This window comes from Gymnodraco acuticeps, unplaced genomic scaffold, assembly GCF_902827175.1.
Source record: "Gymnodraco acuticeps unplaced genomic scaffold, fGymAcu1.1, whole genome shotgun sequence".
In the NCBI taxonomy this organism is placed as follows: Eukaryota; Metazoa; Chordata; class Actinopteri; order Perciformes; family Bathydraconidae; genus Gymnodraco; species Gymnodraco acuticeps.
The window spans coordinates 643739-668754 of NW_022992101.1; the positions used below are offsets into that span (position 1 = coordinate 643739).

Sequence of the window (25016 nt, forward strand, 5' to 3'; positions counted from 1 at the left end):
TAAAGAGGTCAAACGTTTAGATAACAAAAATATATTTATTCTTAAAAGCTTTAACTGAAATTGTTACTAAAAAATATACATGCAATACAAATGTATTGCACAATAGCTGTGCTTTATTTTAACTGAGCTATGCCTGTGGCAAGCTATTAACAGGCATTACACTTTGCCTTTTATTTTTATTTTTTAGTGTAGTGGAGCCTCACTTCAGAGCGTTTACCGCGACCTATCTTTGGTGTTATGAAGTGACTGAGCTCGTGAAATGTCTACGGGAGGGCGGGGGAGCATCGCTGCGGGGCAACTGTGGACCTCTGTCGCCTGTCAGCGCAATTTATATGATGCCGTTTTAAAAAATGAAGGGCGGTGCCGGCCGTCAGCGTACCGAGCCGGCCGTCAACGGCCCGCTGACGACCGGCCGTTCTGTGATTCTCCAGGTCCGCCCTGTATTCCACCGGGTCACCGCAGCACCGCGGTGCAGACGGACCCGCTGGAATACAGGGTCTACCGCGTTTAGGAACCGTTAAGCAGAACCGAAATTGTGTATTTTGTATGGGTACCCGGTACCCGGCATTTTCTTATCGGTTCTCATCTGGAACCGAGTTTCGGTTCCCAACCCTATTCAGCACAGACAAAAAGTTAATTTTAAACCAACATTACTTTAATATCTAACTTCTGTACACTGGAAAACTGGAACTACGATTCGTACAGAAGAGGAACCACATGTTCATTCTAAAGTCAATACTTCCACGATGCCTTGCTCACTGAAGTGACTGTACCATCATTTATGATTCAGTATTGCTGTGATGATTCAGTGTGTTTCAGAGTGTGTGTGTGATTCTTACCTGGTATGGTTGGGAGGCTGAAAGGTCAGACAGGAAGTCGAGCTGTCGGTCTAACAAGAATTCCACCGCTGTGACTGAGGACAGCAGGCTCTTCCCCACCACTGGCTTAAATGCCTGAAAACACACAAAACATACAACATGGTCAACAACAGACAACAGTTATGAGTTTACCAGTTGGACAAACTGTTTCTATCAGGACTCTGGTCCAAATATCACATCAGCAGGTTTGGGGAGTCACAGATTACATCATCAGGATACAAAAAAAGGCAACTGTATTTGATAATATTACATTACAAAAAAGGTAATCAGATTACTGCTACATTTAAGGAACAATAGAGATTACTAGCAGGATTTCAGTGCTACAATACATTTTGAAATAAAGATCGATATATTATAGGGAGACGTACTGAAGGAATTTTCTTTATGGTTTATATTTTGGCTACTTTAATTGTCTTTATTTTAAATACATTTCTTTTTTAATGCAGTAGGTGGATTTATTAAACAAAAATACAGTCTATGCTTTTGATTAATGTATTAAGCATAAACAGCATTTGTAAACTACTACTGTTACTCAAACAAGTAAAACACATCTTATTGTAATCCTGTTTTATTATCTTTGCTTTTAAATGAGTGTTTTTAAATGCCATTTTATAATATGTTTCTTAATGCTCTTAAAGGTGGGGTGGGTACGTTTGAGAAACCGGCTCGAGATACACTTGTTGTTATATTCCATGGAATGCTCTTAACATCCCGATAGCAATGAATATCTGAAGTGCTTTGACAATAAATCCATAAAAACACGTCATCTGTGGAAGCCGTGGTACTGTAAAAAGTACAACCAATCCGTTTAGCGATTGCTGCCCTGTCTGTCAGCCTTCCTTCTCGTGCACGCACAAATGTATCTCGTGCCCTCATTGGGCGTGCCGTCATTGGGCGTGCATTGCAGCTGCAGCAGTACTTCGATGACTCGCCAGCAACAGGCGGCCACTTTCACCAGTCTGCTGACGTCATGTGCGCGTTCATGTGTGTTGGAGGAGGTGCTCTGTAAGGAAGTCTGAAGGAAGGGGCGGATTCTTTTCGGCTGTGCACTCGAGCCGGTTTCTGAAACTTACTCTATACTAAACATGTGATAAACAATGCATGCACATTGTTTTAGGAGCCTTTCATTTCCATGAAAAAGCAAAAGTCAGAAGTGAGGCAGAGGAACAGAGGGATGAAGGCAGAGCGATGAATGACAGAGCTCCAGAAGAGATGAGAGAAGGACATGATGAAACGCCGCAGAGAGGGAGAGGAGAAAGAGACGGAGCAGGATGGAAGGAGTGCTCCAGAGTTATGAATAAATTAAGAAGAAGTCTGACAGTTCAAAGGCAGTACACTCCGCTTTGATGTTGCCTCTTACACACACACACACACACACACACACACAGACACACACACACACACACACACACACACACACACACACACACACACACACACACACACACACACACACACACACACACACACACACACACACACACACACACACACACACACACACACACACACACACAGCAGCCTGAGCTCAGCTGTTACTGCACAGACAACACTTCCACTTTGCTCCTTCATATCCATCTGTAGTGCTGTGACCGCAGTGCACTCAAACTATGTACACCTACTGTATACTCTACTCCTCATAGGTGGGAGCAGCGCTACGTCACTGCATGGCGGAATGACAGCCCCGCCCACTTTCCGGTGAAAACAAAGAATACAAATAGTTGTATCATAAAACTGCTGTCGTGTATTGCACGTCAAACTAAATAGATCCAAAGTCAGATGTTAAATAAGAGATCTGTGGCATTAATGAAATCTTTTCCTGCTGCCTGCCACTCGTCCACTGGCAGACTGACACGACGTTGATTCCCTATTGACTCAAATTACAATAAATCAACACCAATGATCGATCTCCAATGACAATGTGTAATTGTTGCCTGTATGGCCATCGTAATTGGGCTCTTTGTAGATAAATAAATGCGCGGAATTCTGAATTTTTTGATGTGATTGGTAAAAAATAAAGAATCTCTATTTACGGCCTGTCACATGACAGCGAGTGTTTTCACCCAAAAAGAGGCAGGGCCGTGAAAGAGAGGGAAATACCCAGATTGGTTGCTTTCATCTATTGTGGAGAGTCAGTCTTCAGGTTCCTTTATTACCCTGTTACATGAGGTTTCTATTTTAGTGCCTGATATCAGTCAAGTAAAGCGAGAGAGGACAGCCACAGCACAAGTGTGTGTGTGTGTGTGTGTGTGTGTGTGTGTGTGTGTGTGTGTGTGTGTGTGTGTATGTGTGTGTGTGTGTGTGTGTGTGTGTGTGTGTGTGTGTGTGTGTGTGTGTGTGTGTGAAGCATGGGTCGGTGCTGCTGTGATTTATGGTTGCATAACAGGGTCAGTCTGATAGAGAGCGATGAGAGATTAGAGGTGAGAAACATGACCGCTGTGACCCCCCCTCCCTTTCAACCCACACTCTGACAGCAGCACATTTGCAAGCAAACCATGATAGTGTGTCTGTCTGAGTGTTTGCTGCTCTATTTCTGTCTATACATATCACATGTCCAGCCTTCCCTGGCAGAGTGAACCAGCAGTACAGACTGCACTACTGGACATCATCTGTATTTATTCAAAGTACAAATGTCACTTTTTGCACCTGATATCCTGAAGCATCATTATTATTCTGCACTGATCTATCTTAGGATCTGTCTGTGTTGTTGTTTTGTCTTGTCTTTTTCTATCTTTGGGTTTCCTGTTTTATTTTGTAAAGTGTTCACCCCCGTTTCCTGCCTGTTGCTTTCTGTCTGTTTTCCCTCCCTGATTACCCGATTGTGTTCACCTGGTGCCTCTGTGTTTTCTCCTCCCTCCTCACCTGTCTCGTGTTTATGTGATTAGTCCTGGGTGTATTTAAGTTCTGGTTTTTCCGTCTGTCTTTGTCGGTTCGTCTTGTGTTTTGAGTAATTCTGCGGTGAGTGTTCTGTTCTGTGTCTAAGATATTGTAGCCTTGAAATAAAGGAATTCTTTTTGTCACTTAAGTCTGCATTTGGGTCCTGTTTCCTACACAAACCGTAACAGATAGTGAGTTATTTACATGCACACGATTCTCCTGTGATGGTCAGAAAAAGCAGGATTGGATGTACTTCAAAAGTTGTTCATATTAACACATGTTTTTGTTTCACTTACTACATAACCTGAGTTACAAACACAAATATGTAAAAAACCTTGTATCAGATATTATTGCTCTCCGTAAGGAAATGATGGTGTTCTAAGCAGCAGCAGCCTCTCGACAAACATTTGCTGATTAAATATGAAGTTAGAAACATTGCAGTGAACATAACGTGTGTAGCCTACAGGCAATTTGACAGTACAAGTTCCTGTGACTTGTTTGTGCCCTTGTCAAGTGGGTTAGCCCCGAAGTTAGCAAAAAAACACCGGCCCAGGCTAGCTTAAGGTGGGCTGACCTTTAAGGTGGACCAGCTAATCTCCTTTTAGTGACCAGATGTTCCTCTGAATTTGGTCAATCTCTATTGTTGGCTAACAGATACACAGTTTATTGTATACATTAAGAAAAACATAGTCAAACCCAACCTTAACTCAGTTTGATAGATACAGAAACGCTACAAAATATGTGAATAAAAATGTAGCAGGATGTTTATTTAGGTTCATAAAAGTGTATTGTGTTTAGTGAAGCTGATGACACGGAGTCCTTACTGCTAAACCTGTTCTAGATTAATCAAGCGCATGGAAACATGGGATGAATGAAAGGATGGAATAAAGTTTCTCAAAGACTTCTCATTACTGGATTCAAGACATGTCATTGTGAACTTCTGAACTGAACCTTTCTCCCAACACAGAGCAGGGCTGCCATCTGTGGATCCTGCTCTCATTCCCCTCTCTCAGACTGAAAGGACATGACAGGTCCTCTATAGAGACACACACACACAACCACAATTGGGTCACATCTGCCAGTGTGCCAGGAAAAAGCATTCTGTCGCTGAATATTTCCCAACAGGCAGCAGGAGAGACACATTCACTTACTCTGAACTCACAACACACCCTAAAACCAGAGGACCTACACACAATGTAATGTCTTCATAAAGAGAACCAAACTTATAATGACAACGCATATTTACTCACACACGCTTCATGGCATGGAGAGAGCTTAAGAGGACAGACAGGACAACATATGTGGTTGTGTGTGTGTGTGTGTGTGTTGAATAATTGATCAAGAAAAGTGCAGCAGAATGTAAAAGAGATGAAGAGGTGGGGATGATGGAGCTCATGCATCACTAAGTGACCTAGAGAGACTACACCACATGCATGCACGTACTCATGCATGCTTGCACAAATACACACACACACACACACACACACACACACACACACACACACACACACAAAAGCTGTCATCCATTATCTGATGAAGGTCAGAGAGAGGGGGAGGGAAACAGAGAGGTAGAGGGTTGTGTATGTAAATCAGTCTGGATGTACATCCTATAAATATAACAATAAAGGGAGTTTTTTTAACAATTTAGGAGAGAGGCAGTAGATGGGAAACCTTTTTTTACTGCTTGGTGTCATGTGACATGAAACCTTCCACCAGGGTGCACTGGGGTGGTCAGGAGTCATATGATGAACTGGTGGAGGTAGAATACCCTTCTAGATCTACATACATAGTGAGGCTGGCCAACAACCTCGTCTCTGACCCCAACCATGTCCTGAATAGTGACCGTGAATTGTTGCCATCAAATCAGATGTACAAGGTCCCACCTTTTAATAAGGAGAGACTGAAGCACTCCTTTGTGCACCAGTAAATCCTGAAATCAAACAGAGTTCAATCCCAGGTCAAATGTATGTTAGAGGGTCTTGAACATCTTCAGTGATTGTGATGTTATGTTAAATGTCAGCTTCTTTGTATCGTGTCTTAATATTTGTCCTTGTTTGATGTTGCAAGTAGAGCTGTTGTGATGCAAGATTTGGCAGAGAGGAACACCAGGGCGATGTGGAGAACATCCAGCAAGCAAAAACAAAGCATTCAAAGAAAAAGGCAAAAGACATGGCACTACTACCAAATATGCAAATCAATCAATACAGAGCTTCTGTAATAAACTAATACATTATTGATTTTTAGATTAAATAATGTGTAATAACTGTATTGCTCCTCAGGAATGCCCACCTGCCTCATGCAGTCCATCATGATTTGATGGACTGCATGTATCCTCAAACTGGGCCAAAGGTCGGCTGTAGACTGCTGTGCCACTGATGGTGTGATTGTTGAATAGGTCGATCAACACTTCAAAACTTAAAGAGAGTAAACTCACAACGATGAAACACATTCATAAGGCTTTACCAGTGTTGCAACCTGTGCTGGGCATATTTGCCTGGTCAATTATTTAGGTGTAGATTCAGTTATCAAAATAGGCAGAATTTTGGGCAATTCACAATCATTAGTGAGAGATGCATGAGAGAGATAGATACATGTAAAGAGACTAAGGAACACACACACGACACTGAATAGTAATCATGACATAATAAGGGAAGTGAGTTCAGTTTGACTTCTCTCCTTCTATGCACTCTTCTTCTTTCACTTACTCACACATGGACATTTCCAATAGCTCTCTGTCTCACTCTGACTATCTCTTTCATCCATATTTCCCTCTCTTCTTCTCCGAGTCAAATCAATGACACATTAACCCTGAGCATTCATTGACTATGACTGAGAGGCCTGATCACAGAAGGCAGTCAGGATGTGACCTGCTCTCAGGTCAGGGTCACTGCTGGTGGTTGTTGACCCTTCAGACTGTGAACACCATGTGACCTGCAGCACCACTCTGCTGGGAGTTTGTTTTGCCATAACACTTTACCCATGAGCGGGTTTAAAAAAGACTTTATACTTATTTGAACTGATGAGCTGGTAATATAGACATTATGTAAAGTGTCCACCTCTGTGTCCCAGTGGATTCATATTAGTGGTGTTATTATTATTCTGTTCCCTGATTACAGCTGCCAGATGTTACAGATCAAGACTCTCAATGCAATCTCCACATAAGCATTTCTTATGATATTTTATCATTTTATATCAATATATGAATTCTGGTCAAAGATTTGAAGGGTGTGTAGGACTGCGCGCACACACAAACGCACACACATTGTTCTAATCTAGTTGTTTATTGATTTCATTGTAAAACACAGTCATCATACATGTTGCAGGCTGATTGAATTTGATACTTGCTCAAATGTCCTCAAAGGTCAGTTATTAAAGCAAACAAAATGTATTCATTTAAGTTCAATTAACAAATCATCGTAATTTAATTAATCAATTCATAATAAACAGATTTCTTCCAAGCACTTTCTTTAGAGAATGACATTATGACGTTATTTCATGGCCGGCCCTCAGTGTGGGTTGCCAGCAGCCTGGTATGTGGTACAGGGAGGGGGTGGGGGGTGAATGACAGATCACAGCAGGATGTACAGAAATCATGTTCCTGCTTCTTCTAGCCCCTCCATCCAACAGGTGTCTGAGTGCTTCCCTCTGTGCCACTCCAGCACTCTGAAGTCAGTGTGCTCTGCAGGGGAACACACACACATGGACACACACACAGCAGCTGCCAGCTCTCACTAACAGCTCTCACTGACAACTTTACAAAATACAGTCCTGCAGACTGAACATCAGAAAATACTTTCTATTTCTAACTGCACCCAGCTGTCATGTTACAGTATTATAAATACCATAACGCCAAATATGTCAGCTGTTAATCATGCAACAAAGCATCTGTTCGACAATGGCTAGTGTATTAGACATGAAGATTTGATTTGACATGCCATGACACCTGGCAAACACAAAGAACATCAACAAAGAGGAACTGAGGTTCCACCCTGAAAGTAAGAAAACCTATACGACTGAGTCAGTCCAGTCAACAAACACACATCATAGCCCACAGCTGGAGCAAGGTTATCAGGTCATTTGAAAATGGTAATTGGACTACATTTATAAAGCGCTTTTCCAGTCTTTGAGACCCCTAAGAGCGAAGTTAGTATTCCCCCATCCACTCTCATTCATACAGAGGCAGCCATACAAGGTGCCACCTGCTCAAGGAAGCGCGCACACACACACACACACACACACACACACACACACACACACACACACACACACACACACACACACACACACACAACACACACACACACACACACACACACCACACACACACACACACACACACACACACACACACACACACAGACACACACACACACACACACACACACACACACACACACACACACACACACACACACACACACTTGGAGCCAAGTATCTTATCCCAAGATATATTGACATGTTGACCGCAGGGGCTGGAGATCAAACCAACAACCTCAGATTGTTAGAAGACCATTGGTCACCAGGGGCCTGTACTACGAAGCTGGTTCAACCTAACCTGGATATGTTTGAGTTAGCCGGTTGGCCTAATCCAAAACATACGCGCTCTCGCTAAACGGTACTACGACGCTGGTTATCAAGTGGATCGCTCAAGCCAGCCGTGTCCTATCTAGTTAGGTGCGCGTTCACATGAAAGGGGTGGTATTTGGAGCATTCGACCAATCACAAACATGGAGAAGCGCACTGACAGCGCAGCGTCATAATTCCTGAATGAAAAGTCAACTATAATATTAGTCAAAAATGAAGAAGTTAAACTTTAAACATCCATGACTTAAACACTTGATCCAGGATCAAAGCCACAGAGCTGCACCTGCAAGGTGAATACAGCTGGTAACAGAACAAGTGTTTGAATGCGTTAACAGGTTTATGATATCACTGCCCCGTCTAAGACACCATCTGACTTTCATTACATTTGTCTCGAGTGTTTCGTCAAGTTAATGTGTTGCTTAAAATAATACTTCTGCATACAGTCTGTGACACTGTGAGTGTTGCACTGCCAGATACGGCTAAGCTGACTCAGATAAGAAAATATATTATACATTATGAAGTGATATGCCGCGGACTGTACTTAATGTTACTCTGATCCGGTTACTTATGTTGTGGCAGATATTTAAGTAAGCTTTCTTAACGCTAATGTTATAATAGTCAGATTGCTCTGAAGATGGAGGTGATATTCTATTAATGTTCACGTTCACACAGTCGCTGATTTTTGCCGGCCGTCTTTCCTGCAACGGCAGCTTTTCTGTATTTCCTTTCTCATGTAATATGACTTGATCGCTTTAAACTCCGCACACTGAGCTCTGATTGGTCAGCAGGCAGTGCTTTCACTGAGTTGAGCTCTTAGCCTGCAACCTAACCTGGTCCCGACCAGGTTAGCCGCTAAGCATAAGTTACCATGGAGATCTAGCCTGCTAAAAAGAGAACCAGCTTCGTAGGACCGGAAAGCCGGAGTTTCCCTGAATTTAGCCGGCTAAGCGAAAATCCTGCTTCGTAGTATACCCCCCAGGTATGGTATGGTATGGTAGTTGTGGACAACAGTCTATACTGCTGTGCTGCAACAGCCTATTACTTATCAGCAGCATCATTGACCATTGAACACACTGAAAATGAATCATCATGTTTCTTATGTGCCTCAAATCTAAGTAAGGAAGCATTGCCTATAAATATGGTTGTGTCTTGTTTGTTATTTTCCTGTTTTTCTACCAAAGTGAACGCAGGATTCTTTGCTCCAACAGGTGGCGGGCCTTGCCACAGGCGCTTGATGACAAAACGAAGCGTGGTCGCCCACAACAAGAGACCGGAGGCCTGTACTACGAAGTCGCTTCAACCTAACCTGGATATGTTTGAGTTAGCCGGTTTACCTAATTCAAAACAAACGCGCTCTCACTAAACTGTCCTACGACGCTGGTTATCAACTTGTTAACTCAAGCCAGCTTTGCCCTATCTACGTTAGGTGCGCGTTCACATAAAAGGGGTGGTATTTGGAGCATTCGACCAATCACAAACATGGACAAGCATACTGACAGCGCAGCGCGTCACACTTCCTGAATGTGACATCTCAAAGCAGATGAAAGCACGATGAAAAAGCCAACAAGTAGGCCTACTATCAATCTAAACTATCAAAAGAAAAGAAAATCACTTGAGACTCCCACATGAGACTGGGAGATTAATAATCAGACATCTGAAGCACACCATGTACATGATATGAATGATTTACAACCCAGACACAAAGATATGACTGCCTCCTACTTCTCAAAACACTATCAGAAGTGCTGTGTCGGAAGCAGTGAGAGAGATAAGAATACATCGCAGGCAAACAGAGATAAGAATACATCGCAGGCAAACACATGGTTCTTAAAATAATAACTTAGATAGAATTTCAACTGACAGTTAGACAGAAAGGAAAAAATAAAAAAACGTGAATTCACTGGCCTTATTAAACTATTATAGGTCTTAAATCAACACAATCTTTCCATTTATTTCATTGTTTTTCTGAATGATGGTTCTGAAGACGCACTCCGCTCTACAAAGAACACTACATATTATTGCAAACTACTGTAGAATTCAACGAGCTGTGGTGTAGATTACAACATGAGTAGGTATGTAGTAAGGAGGTAAAGAAGAAGCAACCCGTTTATAAAGCTTATAGCATCTTCAGAGACTGTTACAGGATACACACACACACACACACACACACACACACACACACACACACACACACACACTCACACACACATTTCGACATCTAGGGTAACAGATTAGAGCCACCATACAGACTATTCTGGGAAATGCCCACAGTTCCTAGGCCGTTTGTTTTTTCTGCTTCAAATTAAACGGGTTTTCGATGAGAAACAGCCGAAGATATAAAAGTGTAACATTACCTCTCTGCTCCGTCTCCAAGCAACGTCAAGGAGCAACGGCTCTGAAGAAAAACACTGGACAAAACTAGCTTTGATCCAGCGAGCAGGGGAGAGGCAGGAACAAGGAGAGGATGAGGAGGGTGAAAAAGACAGGGGAAGGGAGGGAGAGAGAGAGAGAGAGAGAGAGTGGTTTCTTCTTGTGGTAAGGAAAGACAGATGGCCGAAAGGGAGAGAAAGCAGAGCAGAGGACGAGCTACACAGCCGACATTTTAACTGCTGCTGACGCAAGAAGGGGGAGAAAGGAGAGAGAGGGAGGGACGGAGGCAGGGCCGGCCGACACACACTTCCTGTGTGTGTGTGTGTGTGTGTGTGTGTGTGTGTGTGTGTGTGTGTGTGTGTGTGTGTGTGTGTGTGTGTGTGTGTGTGTGCGTGTGTTGCAGACTCACTCTCTCTTACTCACCACACTCTGCCCTCTTTCAATTTCTCTCCCTTACTCTCGGCTCTCGATACAGCAATCTGCCTCACTCCAACACCTCCCCCTCAGCTCGGATCAACTCAGCTTTATTGACACGTTTTTCCTTTACAATGTATGATTGCTAACATGTATACTAACATCTGCAGATTCAGATTTTGTTATTTTTAAGGGGCCAGAAGCTAGAAAGTCCAAACAAGAGCATACCAGAACTTTAAGGACAGAGACATATTGGACTTTCAAACATCAGTGGGACACAAACATCACTCCAAACATGACAATATGTCTTTGTGTTTGCTGGATGTGTAAATAGGCAACTGATATGTTAAAAACAACGTTTAGTGGCCATCATCTAAATAAAGCATGTTGTAAAGCCTTGGGATGTTCATAATTAAAACCTCATGTTTGGCTCAGTTTATGTTCAGCAGTTTCTCATGTCTAATCATTACATCACATTGCATTTAGCTGAGGCTTTTATCCAGAGCGACTTACAATAAGTGCGTTCGACCAACAAGATACAAACTTGAAGAAAACAGAATCATATAGTACATCAGGTTTCATAGAGCTAACACATTTCAAGTGCTACTCAACTGGCTTTAGATAAGCCAGCCCTTTATTAGTATAAAAGTGCTTTGTTAGTAATTCTATCGCTCGAAGTGGAGTCGAAAGAGATGAGTTTTCAGTCTGCGCCGGAAGGTGTGTAAGCTTTCTGCCGTCCTGATGTCAATGGGAGCTCATTCCACCATTTTGGAGCCAGGATAGCAAACCCACATGTTTTTGCTGATGGGAACTTGGGTCCCCCTCGCAGTGCGGGTGATCAGTGTAATAAGCTGAATATGAGAGAAGACACATGCAGTCCATCAGATTGGTGGATCGCTTCATTTTGAAGAACATAGTTGTAGTGGAGAATTGTTGCTGCTTCCTGGAGTTCAGTAACACAAAATGGTAAATCCACAGATTTACCATTTTACCACAAATATGTCCCTATCTCCATCTATACAGAACATATAGGGACTTGGTGCTGAAACCTTTTAAAGGTCCCATGTCATGGCCATTTCTACTGATCATAAGTCCATTGTTGAGGTATACTAGAATAGATTTATACTGTGCACATTTTCAAACTCACATTGGTTTCTCATACAGCATCTCTGTAAAGTATGTGTATTCACCGGTATTCACTCTCTGTCCTAAACGGCTTGTTGGAGCTCGCCTCCCCCCCCCTCCCTGTGAGCCCAGTGTGCTCTGATTGGTCAAGCGACGTGCAGCTGCTCGTGAGGAGCTGCTGCAGGAGCAGACAGGCTTCCGTGTCGGAGATAGATACAGCGAGAACAAGCGAAACTCATCCTGAGCACACACAAACACTCACAGCCGAAGTAAAAACAATAAGTGTGGCCCGTGCAACTCGATTTTGACAGGAAAGCAACTGGAGACTTCTAGAATTGTGTGAGTAACATTCTGTTTTTAGACTTCTCTGTTTCAGTGTGTGTACTCTGTATCAATGCTCTGTAGTTGATCTGACTGAAATTGTGATTTTAAATCTCAAAGCCGCTACAGTATCTGTCAGGCAGAAACTTGGGACAAGTAATTTGACTGAAACCTTAAAAGTGAACTAACTGACTGCTAGGGTTAACTTTGATTTAAACATTTGTAGAATACTAAGAGCTTTATTGAGTAGGTGTAACTGTATTAAGGGTTAAACTCATAACTTTATAACTTAGGGTTTAATGTAATTTTAAAACCATTGGGCCACTTAAAAGACAATAACAAGTCAGGAGGGAGACAGTCTAGATTTCCTTTTGAGGGCCACCAGCTGCAGAGAGTGAACTAATTAAAGGGACGTGGCCCCACAGCTGTGAGAACTCAGCAATCAGGTGTCCATTTTAGGTAGCACTTTCCTGGAGCGTCAGCTTCAGCTTCAGACAGGCTAAGACTGACAAAGACATTAGAGTCCTGCGGGAGTAAGACTGACAAAGACATTAGAGTCCTGCGGGAGTCACGAGGGAGGCAAAGAGGAGGCAAATCCTACTCTGATTGAGCTAAGTATCGCTGGTGTTTTATTTTCTTTGGTTGTTTAGCCCCTCATGCTATAATCATGTGTATTTTCTCCATTCCTGTTTATGTGTCTTCTCGCAATTATCACTGGCCCCGTGTATCTCGTAATCGATATAACCGGCCTGCTCTCGTCTATCCCACGTGCTCCACTGAGATCCAACATCTAGTTTCAGGCGGCCTGTGGAACTGCCAGTCAGCTGTTCCTAAGGCTGACTTCATCTCTGGCTACGCCTCCCTGCAGTCTCTGGATTTCCTTGCTCTCACTGAGACGTGGATTACTCCATCCAACACATCCACCCCAGCAGCTCTCTCCACAGCATATTCCTTCTCCCATACACCCAGACCCACTGGCAGAGGAGGTGGCACTGGTCTCCTGCTCTCTCCCAAATGGAGCTTTTCCCTCTTCAAGCTACCTAACTTCACTCCTTCCACCTTTGAATTCCATGCCGTCACAGTAACCCATCCTATACAATTAACCATTGTTGTTCTCTACCATCCACCAGGCGCCTTGGGGGACTTCTTGGAGGAATTAGATCATCTCCTCTCACACATCCCTGAAACTGGTCCTCCCGCTGTACTTCTCGGAGACTTCAACCTCCAGACAGGGAAGATAGACGAACTAACATCTCTGTTAACCGCCTTTGCTTTCTCACTGTCTCCGTCCCCACCAACTCATAAAGCTGGCAATCTCCTTGATCTCATATTCTCAAGGAACTGTACAACTTCTAACCTCTCTGTAAACCCGCTCCACACATCCGATCACTTCTTCATTTCATTCTCTCTACCCCTTTCCAAACATAACAAACTAATCTCTTCCCATCCTGCACCTGTCCGCCGTAACCTTCGTTCCCTCTCCCCCTCTACCTTTGCCTCATCGGTGCTCTCAGCCCTCCCTTCCTCGGACTCGTTCCAACTCCTACCTCCAAACTCTGCTGCAGAAACTCTCCTCTCTACTCTCTCATCCTCTCTGGACTCTCTCTGTCCTCTCACATCTCGGCAGGCTCGTCAGTCCCCTCCTGCTCCCTGGCTAAATGACCCACTGCATGCTAATAGAACTGTCCTTAGGGCAGCAGAGCGGAAACGGTGGAAATCCAAACACCGTGACGACCTCCTAACCTATCAGGCTCTCCTCTCCTCTTTCTCTGCTTCGATCTCTCAGGCAAAAAGCACTTTCTTTCAAGATAAGATCCAATCTTCCTATTCCAATCCCAAAAAACTATTTTCCATCTTCTCCACCCTCTTGGACCCTCCAAAAGCCCCTTCCCCCTCCTCCCTTCTGTCAAGCGACTTTGTTAACCACTTTGAAAAAAAGGTTGATGATATTCGCTCTTCTTTTTCTGACTCACCTCTACTCACCGCTGGGTCACCAGACCCTCCTTTCACCCACACACTGACCTCCTTTTCCCCTCTCTCTCCAAGTGAGGTTCTTACCCTCATTACCTCTGCCCGCCCTACCACCTGTCCTCTGGACCCTATCCCTTCAAACCTCCTTCAGACTATCGCTCCTGATATTCTACCGTTTCTCACCCATTTCATCAACACTTCTCTAACTTCTGGTCACTTTCCAAACAGTCTCAAGGAGGCAAGAGTAAACCCTCTCCTAAAGAAACCCACTCTCAACCCGTCTGATGTTATAAACGACAGGCCTGTCTCTCTCCTCCCGTTCCTGTCTAAAACACTTGAACGCGCTGTCTTTAGACAACTCTCCTGCTATCTCCATCAGAACAAACTTCTGGATCCGCACCAGTCTGGTTTCAAGGCAGGTCACTCCACAGAAACTGCCCTCCTTGCTGTCACTGAGGAACTGCACACTGCTAAAGCAGCCTCCCTCTCCTCTGTCATCATCCTTTTGGACCTGTCTGCTGCATTCGACACGGTGAATCATCAGATCCTCCTTCGCACTATCCAAGCACTTGGAGTTTCAGGCTCTGCACTTTCCCTCCTCACCTCATACCTCAAAGACCGCACCTACAGGGTGACTTGGAGAGGGTCCGAGTCCGACCCTTGTCAATTAACTACAGGGGTCCCTCAGGGCTCTGTTCTTGGTCCCCTCCTCTTCTCCTTGTACACAAACTCGCTCGGATCAGTCATTAGCCCGCATGGTTTTTCATACCACTGCTACGCTGACGACACCCAATTAATTCTGTCCTTTCCCCGCTCAGAGACCCAGGTCTTCGCACGCATCTCTGCTTGTCTAGCTGACATCTCTCAGTGGATGTCTGATCATCACCTCAAGCTCAACCTTGACAAGACTGAACTGCTTTTCCTTCTGGGAAAAGATTGTCCCACTCTTGACCTAACAATCGACATTGGCACCTCTGTTGTTTCCCCGACTCAGACTGCAAGGAATCTGGGTGTTACCCTAGATAACAACCTGTCCTTCACTGCAAACATCGCTGCTACAACCCGTTGCTGCAGATACACGCTTTACAACATCAGGAGGATGCGTCCCCAGCTGACCCAGAAAGCGACGCAGGTTCTGGTCCAGGCTCTCGTCATCTCATGCCTAGACTACTGCAACTCCCTCCTGGCTGGTCTACCTGCATGTGCCATCCGACCTCTGCAGCTCATCCAGAATGCAGCTGCTCGCCTGGTCTTCAACCTTCCTAAATTCTCCCACACCACGCCGCTCCTCCGCTGCCTTCACTGGCTTCCGATAACTGCTAGAATCCACTTCAAGACAATGGTACTTGCTTACCATGCTGTGAATGGATCTGGCCCTTCCTACATCCAGGACATGGTTAAACCGTACACCCCAGCACGTGCACTCCGCTCTGCATCAACCAAACGGCTCGCTGCACCCTCGCTGCGAAGGGGACCCAAGTTCCCATCAGCAAAAACACGTGGGTTTGCTATCCTGGCTCCAAAATGGTGGAATGAGCTCCCCATTGACATCAGGACAGCAGAAAGCTTACACACCTTCCGGCGCAGACTGAAAACTCATCTCTTTCGACTCCACTTCGAGCGATAGAACTATTAACAAAGCACTTATATACTAATAAAGGGCTGGCTTATCTAAAGCCAGTTGAGTAGCACTTGAAATGTTTTTGCTCTATGAAGCCTGATGTACTTATATGATTCTGTTTTCTTCAAGTTTGTATTTTGTTGGTCGAACGCACTTATTGTAAGTCGCTTTGGATAAAAGCGTCAGCTAAATGCAATGTAATGTAATAATGTAATGTAACTGCCGGAGATCATACGCAGAGATCTCCCCGTTCCCCTAGCTCAGGAGAGGTGTGCTCTGGACGACATGACCGGAGTTTTTTCGCGGGTGCAGACGGTCAGGAGTGACCCGATCTGGCCACACTTCCCGGCCATCAGAAGGTTCCAGGAGGGGGTGGCGGCGAACCCGAGGACCCTGAAGGCCACATTTGTTCCCCTCACCAAGGTGGAGGGGTTCACAGATGCTGGTTTCCCAGCCGCCTCTTCTCTGGAGCCGAGCCTGACGGCGTTTTTTGGGGTAATACAGGCCAACATAATCGCCGGACGGCGTCCTACGTTGAGCGCCCCCAGAGACCAGTATGTCGCACGCCAGGCCGACCGGGTGCACCAGTGTGCCTTTCAGGCGGCGGCGGCGAATAACATTGCGCTGCTCTCCAACTCGGTGGTCCACCACCTTGGCCGCTGACGAGGCAGAGGAAATCAGCAAGGCGGCCAGCACGGCACTCACTCTGTGCGTGTCCGTCGCTGTCTCCCAGGTGAGGATTTCCGCGTGGGTGACACAGATCCAGCGCTACCTCTGGTTGCAGCAGGCGTCTGTTATGGAGACGGCCAGAAAAGTGCTACTGGAGGCTCCAATCAGCCCGGCCGGGCTGTTCAGACCCCAGTTCCACACCATGGTGGAGTCCATGAAGACGGCCGCGGAACAGGCAGACGACATTCGCCAGCATGTCAGCTGGCTCCAGCCTGCTGAGCGCCCACAGCGGCACCAACGCCCGCAGCAGCTAGTACTCTAACGCATTACTTTTTAAATTCAGTAACTCAGTTACCGTTACTACATGGTGCGTTACTCCGTTATTGCGTTAGTTTTTTGTATATAGTCAACAGCCAGGTGAACAGAGATGAGAACTGTACTTAAGTACAGTACTTGAGTAAATGTACTTAGATACTTCCTGTGTCACATGCAGAGACGGGCTGTGGGCGTGTTTGTGTTGTTTACTAACAAGACTATCATGGCGGCGGCGGAGCTCAAGTCTAGTTTCTCCACCTGGAGATATTCTCACTATTTCACTTTTGTCGAGCATAAAGAAAATAACGTTTTAGTTAAATGTAAGTTGTGTCTTGGCGGGTCAAAGGTCCTATCTACTGCCCAAACCAGTAATTCAAATCTCTTAAAACATCTGCAAAAACAACATGCTGGGACAAAGCTAGTAGCTAAGACCACAGAGACTCAGCCGACGCCACTCCACCTCCACCTAAGCAACAGCGGCTGGATTTTAACCAAGGGACTGCTGGCCAGGGGAAAGTCGATAAAGCCATTGCACGCTATGTTGTAGAACACATGCAGGCTATTGCTACAGTGGAGTCACCCGCTTTCAGGGAGCTAGTTAGCATGATAGCATGTCCGGGCGGCACACGGCATATGGGACGGAAAACTTTTTCCTGGAGAAAGAATATACAAAAACGGAAAGCCAGCTAATATCGATGCAATCCAGATTGCATATAATGCATGTCAAGTTGATCAACAGATTGTATTATTCTCCAATGCAATAACAGTACTGAAAGGAAGGCTATAAGGGCATTAATGGGAGCCCTTTTTCTAAGTAACTAAAACGTTACTTTTCACAGTAACGCATTACTTTTTGGTGTAAGTAACTAGTAAAGTAACTGAGTTACTTTTGAAATGAAGTAACTAGTAATGGTAACTAGTTACTGGTTTTCAGTAACTGCATTTAACCAATCACAAACAGGGACAAGTGTACTGACAGTGCAGCGTCATACTTCATTAATGAAAAGTAAACTAATATTAGACAAATATGAGCTTTAAACACCCATGACTTAAACATATAATCCAGGATACAAGCGAATACAGAACAACTGGTTTAAAATAACTAGGCCTACCGAGTGTTTGAATGCGTATAGTTTTATGATATCACTGCCCCATCTAAGACACGAGTGGATCTGACTTTAATTACATTTGACTCGAGTGTTTCGTCAACATAATGTGTTGCTTAAAATAATACTTCTGCATACAGTATGTGACACTGTAAGTGTTGCACGGCCAGATACGGCTGGAGAAGCTGACTCAGATAAGGAAATATATGATATATTATGATATTATATGATCGATGATCTGATTGATGATGTAATATGAATGATAAGTGCGACACGTCGGCGTCTTCTCTGCATACGGCAGTTTAAACTGTATTTCCTTTATCCACGTAAACTGTCAACGGGAGGAGCCTCGCTGCGGGGAAACGGTGGACCTAGTGTCCCGATCGGAGTGGGAATAATAATAATAATAATAATAATAATAATAATAATCCGTGCATTTTATCCATTAATTTCCCCAACATTGTGGTAAAAAAACCACTAGTTTAATCCATGTTGGTGTACTACAACTACAAAAAGCATCGGTTTGTTTTCTCATCAGGAAATGCAGACCGGCTCAAACAAACGATTTTTAATCATCATCATATGTTCGCCGAATTGACATGAAAGCACTAATAAATGTAGTTTCATCCACTTGAGTTTACAACTACAGAAATAATCGATTTGTTTTTATATCACATCCTACGGGAGGAAATTCAGCAGCTCTCACTACCGATTTTTAATCCTAATTTAATCATCTTCACCACGATAATTTATGTTTATGTTCGCCGAATTGACATGAAAACACTGACAAATATGAATATACTGTAGTCAACTTCATTAAAACGTTATTAACGTGCCTAAACTCAGTAATTCACCATTTCTACGCATGACAACACACTTTGTCCGTGTTTGGCTCTCTCGCCGCACAGTGAAGCGTTCCCGCATTGACGTCACTTCCGGCCTCCCCCAACACTTCAAAATGAGTCAAAGGAATTTCCCCACGATGTTCGAAATTATTGATATTTATAGGAACGGTATCGCACCTTCTTTTTTAAACTGACGGTTCGAGATGACTAGTAGCCCAATATTTCATTGCACAACAGTTGTTGGGATGCTGTCACAGGCTCTTTAAACAGTCGTGGAACGGAGTTGACGACACCAAAACTGCAATATAATGTTTGTGTAGCATAATAAATATGACATCGTTCTTCAGTGCCCTACGCTGTACATATCCGGAATGAATTTCTGAAAGGTTTGGGAAGCTTTGTTTCGTGAAAGGCTGGCAGAGGGTGCGGCCATAGCTCTGGGCGTGGCTACTGGGTATCCCTAAGTAGCGATACCCAGGAAGAAAATGAGAAATCTCCAACGAGGCTTTTGGGGGAGGTCTTTTCTGTGTTAGAGTTGTACTCGCTACAGGGTGTACTTTGAGGGTTTGTGACTCTGCAGACCGTTTACATGCAGGAAAACATTCATAACACACAAGGGGACAGGTAATAACCGGAAAAGCATGACATGGGACCTTTAAGATGTTTAAAGTGTCAAAACACTACAATTCCTATTATAATTAGCAATGGTGAAATTATTGGGGTTACTTTTGATATGGGATTTTGTTTAAATGTAACACATTTTTTAGTTACCTAAAAACCAACGGATATTACTTAATAAAAAAAGTCTCTGAACAGTGATGTCACAATAGAGAGGTATATTTTAGTCAGTCACGCCGCGTTTAGCTCACTTCCTCTGAGGACACTGACCTAGTATGCCTCCTGTGTGCTGGTTAGTAAGAGAAAGAACAGTGTGCACTGCACATGCAAACGTAATGTATCATTTTCTAAGAAATCAATGCAGTGTCCTTTAATCGAACACAGAGAGGACTTTCAGTGCCAGACTGAAGTTATGATGCACTCACAGAAATGTCCAAGAAGGTTCCATCATTCATATGAAATACTTTTTAAGATATCATAGACACTGCTGTTGCTGACATATCACAGTGTGGAAGATTAATGTAGTTATTTTTATGTTTTACATTGTGGTAAAACACTATGACTTTGGTTATTGTTATTGTCTGTCACACGATTATCTGAGGGGAGGGGCTGTTACTCATTAGTTAAACCACCAGTGTACTATCCTGTGAAGATAATTGAGATCTGTTAGGGTGACATACCTACAGTCACTGATGTGCTGCAGAACAACAGGGAGAGGGAACTTTTCCAAACAGAATCCATATACTTGTCATTTATAGCCATCTAACATCACAGTTCACCCAAGTTTTACACAGTGACGGGTATAGGCAGTGGAGTCAAACACTTCCTCCTGTATAAAAGTATCTTATTGGGAAATTGTGAACTTCCAGAATGTGTACCAGTCATCTGTCAGCCTTCCATCTGTGCACAAACTTATCTCGTGCCCTCATTGGTCATGTGTGCGTCCGTGTGTTGGAGGAGGGGCTATGTGAGGAAGTCTGAAGGAAGGGGCAGATTTTTTCCGGTTGTGTACTTTCAAATTCTTTTTTTTTGTTGTGACCAACTTTTTATTGTTGTTTTTTTTTTTTTTGCCCCTCACAAAAGGGACTTATACAGATACAAATGATATAGACAATACAAAAATAAAAATAAAAAAATAAAGAAAGGAAAAAAAAAAAAAATATATATATATATATAGGGAATCCCTTTCCCATGCCACCCGGTCCCACCCTCTTCCCACCCATCTTGCCATTTCACAGAAAATCCTACCTGATGTTTTTTAGCAATCGTCTGAGTTCATCTATATATTATATATATATTATAGCATAACAATTTATAGCATAACAATTTATCCACATAAAATACATTCATTCCTTTTTTTTTTTTTTTCACATAACATTTCATCTGTTTAAGCTGAATTGCGATTAACTCCTAATAAACCACAATTGCACCAAGGTGTGCGTATATGTACAATCATCATTTACATGAATGATATTACCCGATCAGCAGCTCTTTGAATAGCCTCTAATGTTTCCCCCTTAGCCTTATTAGCAGAAGCGATTGACAGCTCTGAAATTAGTAGGTCATGGAAGGATGATATCCATTGCTTAATAAATAAAGTATGTGGGGGTTTCCATCGTATTACTATTTTTTTTTGGCTGCTGTTAGACCAGCGAAAAGCACCCTTTTCTGATGTTTCTGTAGATCAAGAGAAGAATCATCATTCAACAATACAATATTTGGGAGACAGGGTATGTGAACTCCAATAATCTCAGATACAATGTCAATAACATGTTTCCAGAACGTTCTTAGTGCAGTACATTCATAAACCATGTGTACATATGTGCCAATAGTCTTTTGGTTACAGAGAAGGCATATGGGGCTTGGAATCGTCCTTAATTGACAGCATTTTCTGGTTGACAGGTAATATCTGTGTATCATTTTATACTGTATCAATTGGTGATTGTGGTTACGCGATGTTAAGGACATATTATTCCATATTCTCTTCCAATCAATAGTCTGCGTATAATTTTTTAGATCTGCGTTCCATACTGCAGAGATGCCAATATATCCGGTTAATTTATCTTGCAGTTTTTTATATATATATGAAGTAGTGCCGCTCACACTGTTTGGACTTAATATGACCTTAACCAATTGATGTGTTGGCAGAGGTTGATTCCAAGGAACTCCATATGTGTGCATGGCAGTATTTAGTTGTAAATAGAAAAAGAAGGAAGAGCCAGGCACATTATACGTATCTTTCAATTCTTGGAAGGACATCAAGCCGTTGTCGTTGGTTATGTCAGAAAGATAATGTATTCCTCGAGTTTGCCATTGTGGGAATTGGATTGCTTTTTTCCCAATACGTAGTAACAGGTTATGAAAAATGGGTATGTTGCTATGCCAATCTACAGACCAATTGCACCATTTCTCCACATGTTTCCACACTTTCACGGCTTGCCCAATAATTGGTCCAAATGTTTGCATACAGTCATATGGCAACATGGCAGAAAATAAGACATCACCAAGTTTAAGGGGATAGACTATACTTCTTTCAATTTTAATCCAAGGTACATTGGTGCTTTCATCAATCCAGTTTTTTAAGGCTCGAAGCGTGAAGGAATAATAATAGAGCTCGAGATTGGGAACATTAAGGCCTCCACTGTTTTTGTCATATTGTAAAACTTTGTATCTGATTCTTGGGTATTGGTTTTTCCAAATATATTTTGAAATCCTATTCTGAAGTTTGTCCCAGAAACCGTCTGGTGGAGATAAAGGCAACATACTAGCTAAGAAATAGACTCTTGGTAGAACATTCATATTTATGATTGAAATTCGTCCTGCTAAAGAAATTGTTATATTAATCCACTTTTTTAGGTCATCTTTAATTGTTGTATACATTCTTTTGTAGTTTTTTGCTACTATTGTGTCTAATGAGGCATATATATAAATTCCCAAATACTTAAATTGTTGGACAATCTGCAATTCTGTATTTAAGTTTAGTTCAGCCATGGCACTATTGAGGGGTAAAATACATGATTTATTCAAATTGATCTTGTAACCAGATATTGAACTAAATTGGGTAAAAATATTTAACAGCTTAGGAAGCGTAGTTGGTACCTCGTCCAAGTACAGTAGTAGATCATCCGCATATAACGAAATGTTGTGGTCTGTGTCTTTTACAACTATCTGTTTTACTTCTTTGGATAGTCTTATTTTCTGTGCAAGCGGTTCTAGAGAAATTGCAAACAGAAGCGCGGAGACAGGGCAGCCTTGCCGTGTGCCACGTAGAATTGGAAATCTAGGTGACCACTGATTGCCTGTCAGAACCATAGCACTTAGATTATTATATAGGATCTTCACCATAATCATACATTTTGTCCATTTGCATTGTATGCCACAAAAATGGCCATTCTAGCCTATCAAAAGCTTTTTCAGCATCAACTGATAATACGGCGCAAGGCGATGTTATGTCTGCTGCAAAATGAATAACATGCAGTAGTCTCCTGATATTGTCTGATGAGAATCGGTTTTTCATAAAGCCTGTTTGGTCATAATGAACTAATGTCGGAAGGACTTTCTCCAATCGTCGAGCTATTACTTTTGCATAAAGTTTGATTTCTGAATTTATAAGTGATATTGGTCTAAAACTTGTGCATAAGTTTGGGTCTTTCCCCTTCTTGTGTATGAGAGAAATTATAGCTGTATTGATGTCCTTTTGGAAATGTCCTTCTTTAAGTGCTACCTGAATCATTTCCAATAATATTGGTCCTAAATCAGGCCAAAACTGGGAATATAATTCCGGAGGGATATCATCTATACCAGGGAATTTGCCAAGGTTCATGTCTTCCAATGCTTCAGATAATTCTTTAAGTGTTATTTCACAATCTAAGCGATCAATGTCCTCAGGGGATAGATGTGGTAAATTCAGATCCACAAAGAAATGTTCTAACTCTGCCTTTGATGTCTGTACTTGAGATGTATATAAATGTTTATAGAACTGTTCAAATTCATTATTAATACGGACTGGATCATAAAGGACAATGCCATCATTATTCATAATTGAGGATATTTGGGCCAGCTGCTCGTTATTTCGGAGTTTACTTGCCAGCAGGGAGCTCGGTCTACTTCCATCTAGATATTCTGTGTTTCTTACCCTATGAATCAGAAATGTAGCTCTCTTGGTAAGTAGCGCATTGAGTTCAGCTTTAACTTTGCATACTGCTATCTCTTTATCTGAATTATAATGTTCCTGTAGTTCTCTAATCAGTGATGATAATGTACATTCTAGATCCACGATTGTCTTGAGCTCTTCCCTATTTCGGTTTGAGGAGTACGCTATGGCGTTGCCTCGAACATAACCTTTTACAGCGTTCCATACATGCCTAACATCTTTAACTGAATTATAATTAAACAACATAAACTCTTTTAAGCCGATTTTAAGCTGTTGACAGTATTGTGAATCTTGTAATAATGTTAAATTGAATCTCCATCTTGCAGCTCGATTGTTCTCCTTAGAGAGAAAAAAGGTGCATACATTGGCGTGGTGGTCTGATATTGACATATGTGATATTTCAATATTTTGAACTAAATCTACAAGTTTAGAGGAGATTAAAATATAGTCTATCCTTGAAAATGTAAGATGCCTCTTAGAAAAGAAAGTAAACTCTTTTGATATAGGATGCCTTACTCTCCATATATCTACCAACGCATAGTTATTTTTAATGGTACTTAATGCTAGGTTAGCTGATGAATTGCTTTGGGTATTCCTTGATCTATCTAACAATGGATTAATTACAGCATTCATATCACCACCAATAATAATGTCATAATTGGTTATTTCGGAAATTACTTTTGAAAGTGATTCAAAGAACGTAGGTTCATATGAGTTAGGTGCATAGCATGCGATCAAAGCTATCTTTCTATTGCAAATGACTCCTTGAAGATAAGCAATTCTTCCATCTTGATCTTGACCTTTGTTAACAATATGTAATTTTAAGTTATTGCAAATTAAAATGATTACTCCTTTAGTTTTACTGTTTGAAGATGAGTAAGCCACCACTTTATAAATATTATTCCCAATTTTATGTATATCTTCAGCTAATAAGTGAGTTTCTTGAAGAAATGCAATATCAGCCTTTTTTCGACTCAAGACATCAAGACATTTTGTAATCTTTAGATTGGAGTTAAGACCGCATACGTTTAATGAGAGAACAATTAATCTAGTCATATGTATCAAACCAAATATACTTTGTGGACTTAGTTATGCATATTTTAACGTAATTTACAATGTCATATAGCAAACCCTGATTGCGATTTGGCA

The 25016-nt window shown here is 42.4% G+C and overlaps 1 protein-coding gene across 1 annotated transcript in view; it reads right to left on the reverse strand.

Annotated features, from left to right (window-relative positions):
- The window catches only part of LOC117537672 (probable JmjC domain-containing histone demethylation protein 2C), a 129281-nt gene that overhangs the window by 72701 nt on the left and 31564 nt on the right, over positions 1-25016 (reverse strand). Inside the window, 1 exon segment of the mRNA XM_034202980.1 lies at positions 840-953. The gene's annotated coding sequence lies outside the window, so the exon portion shown is untranslated.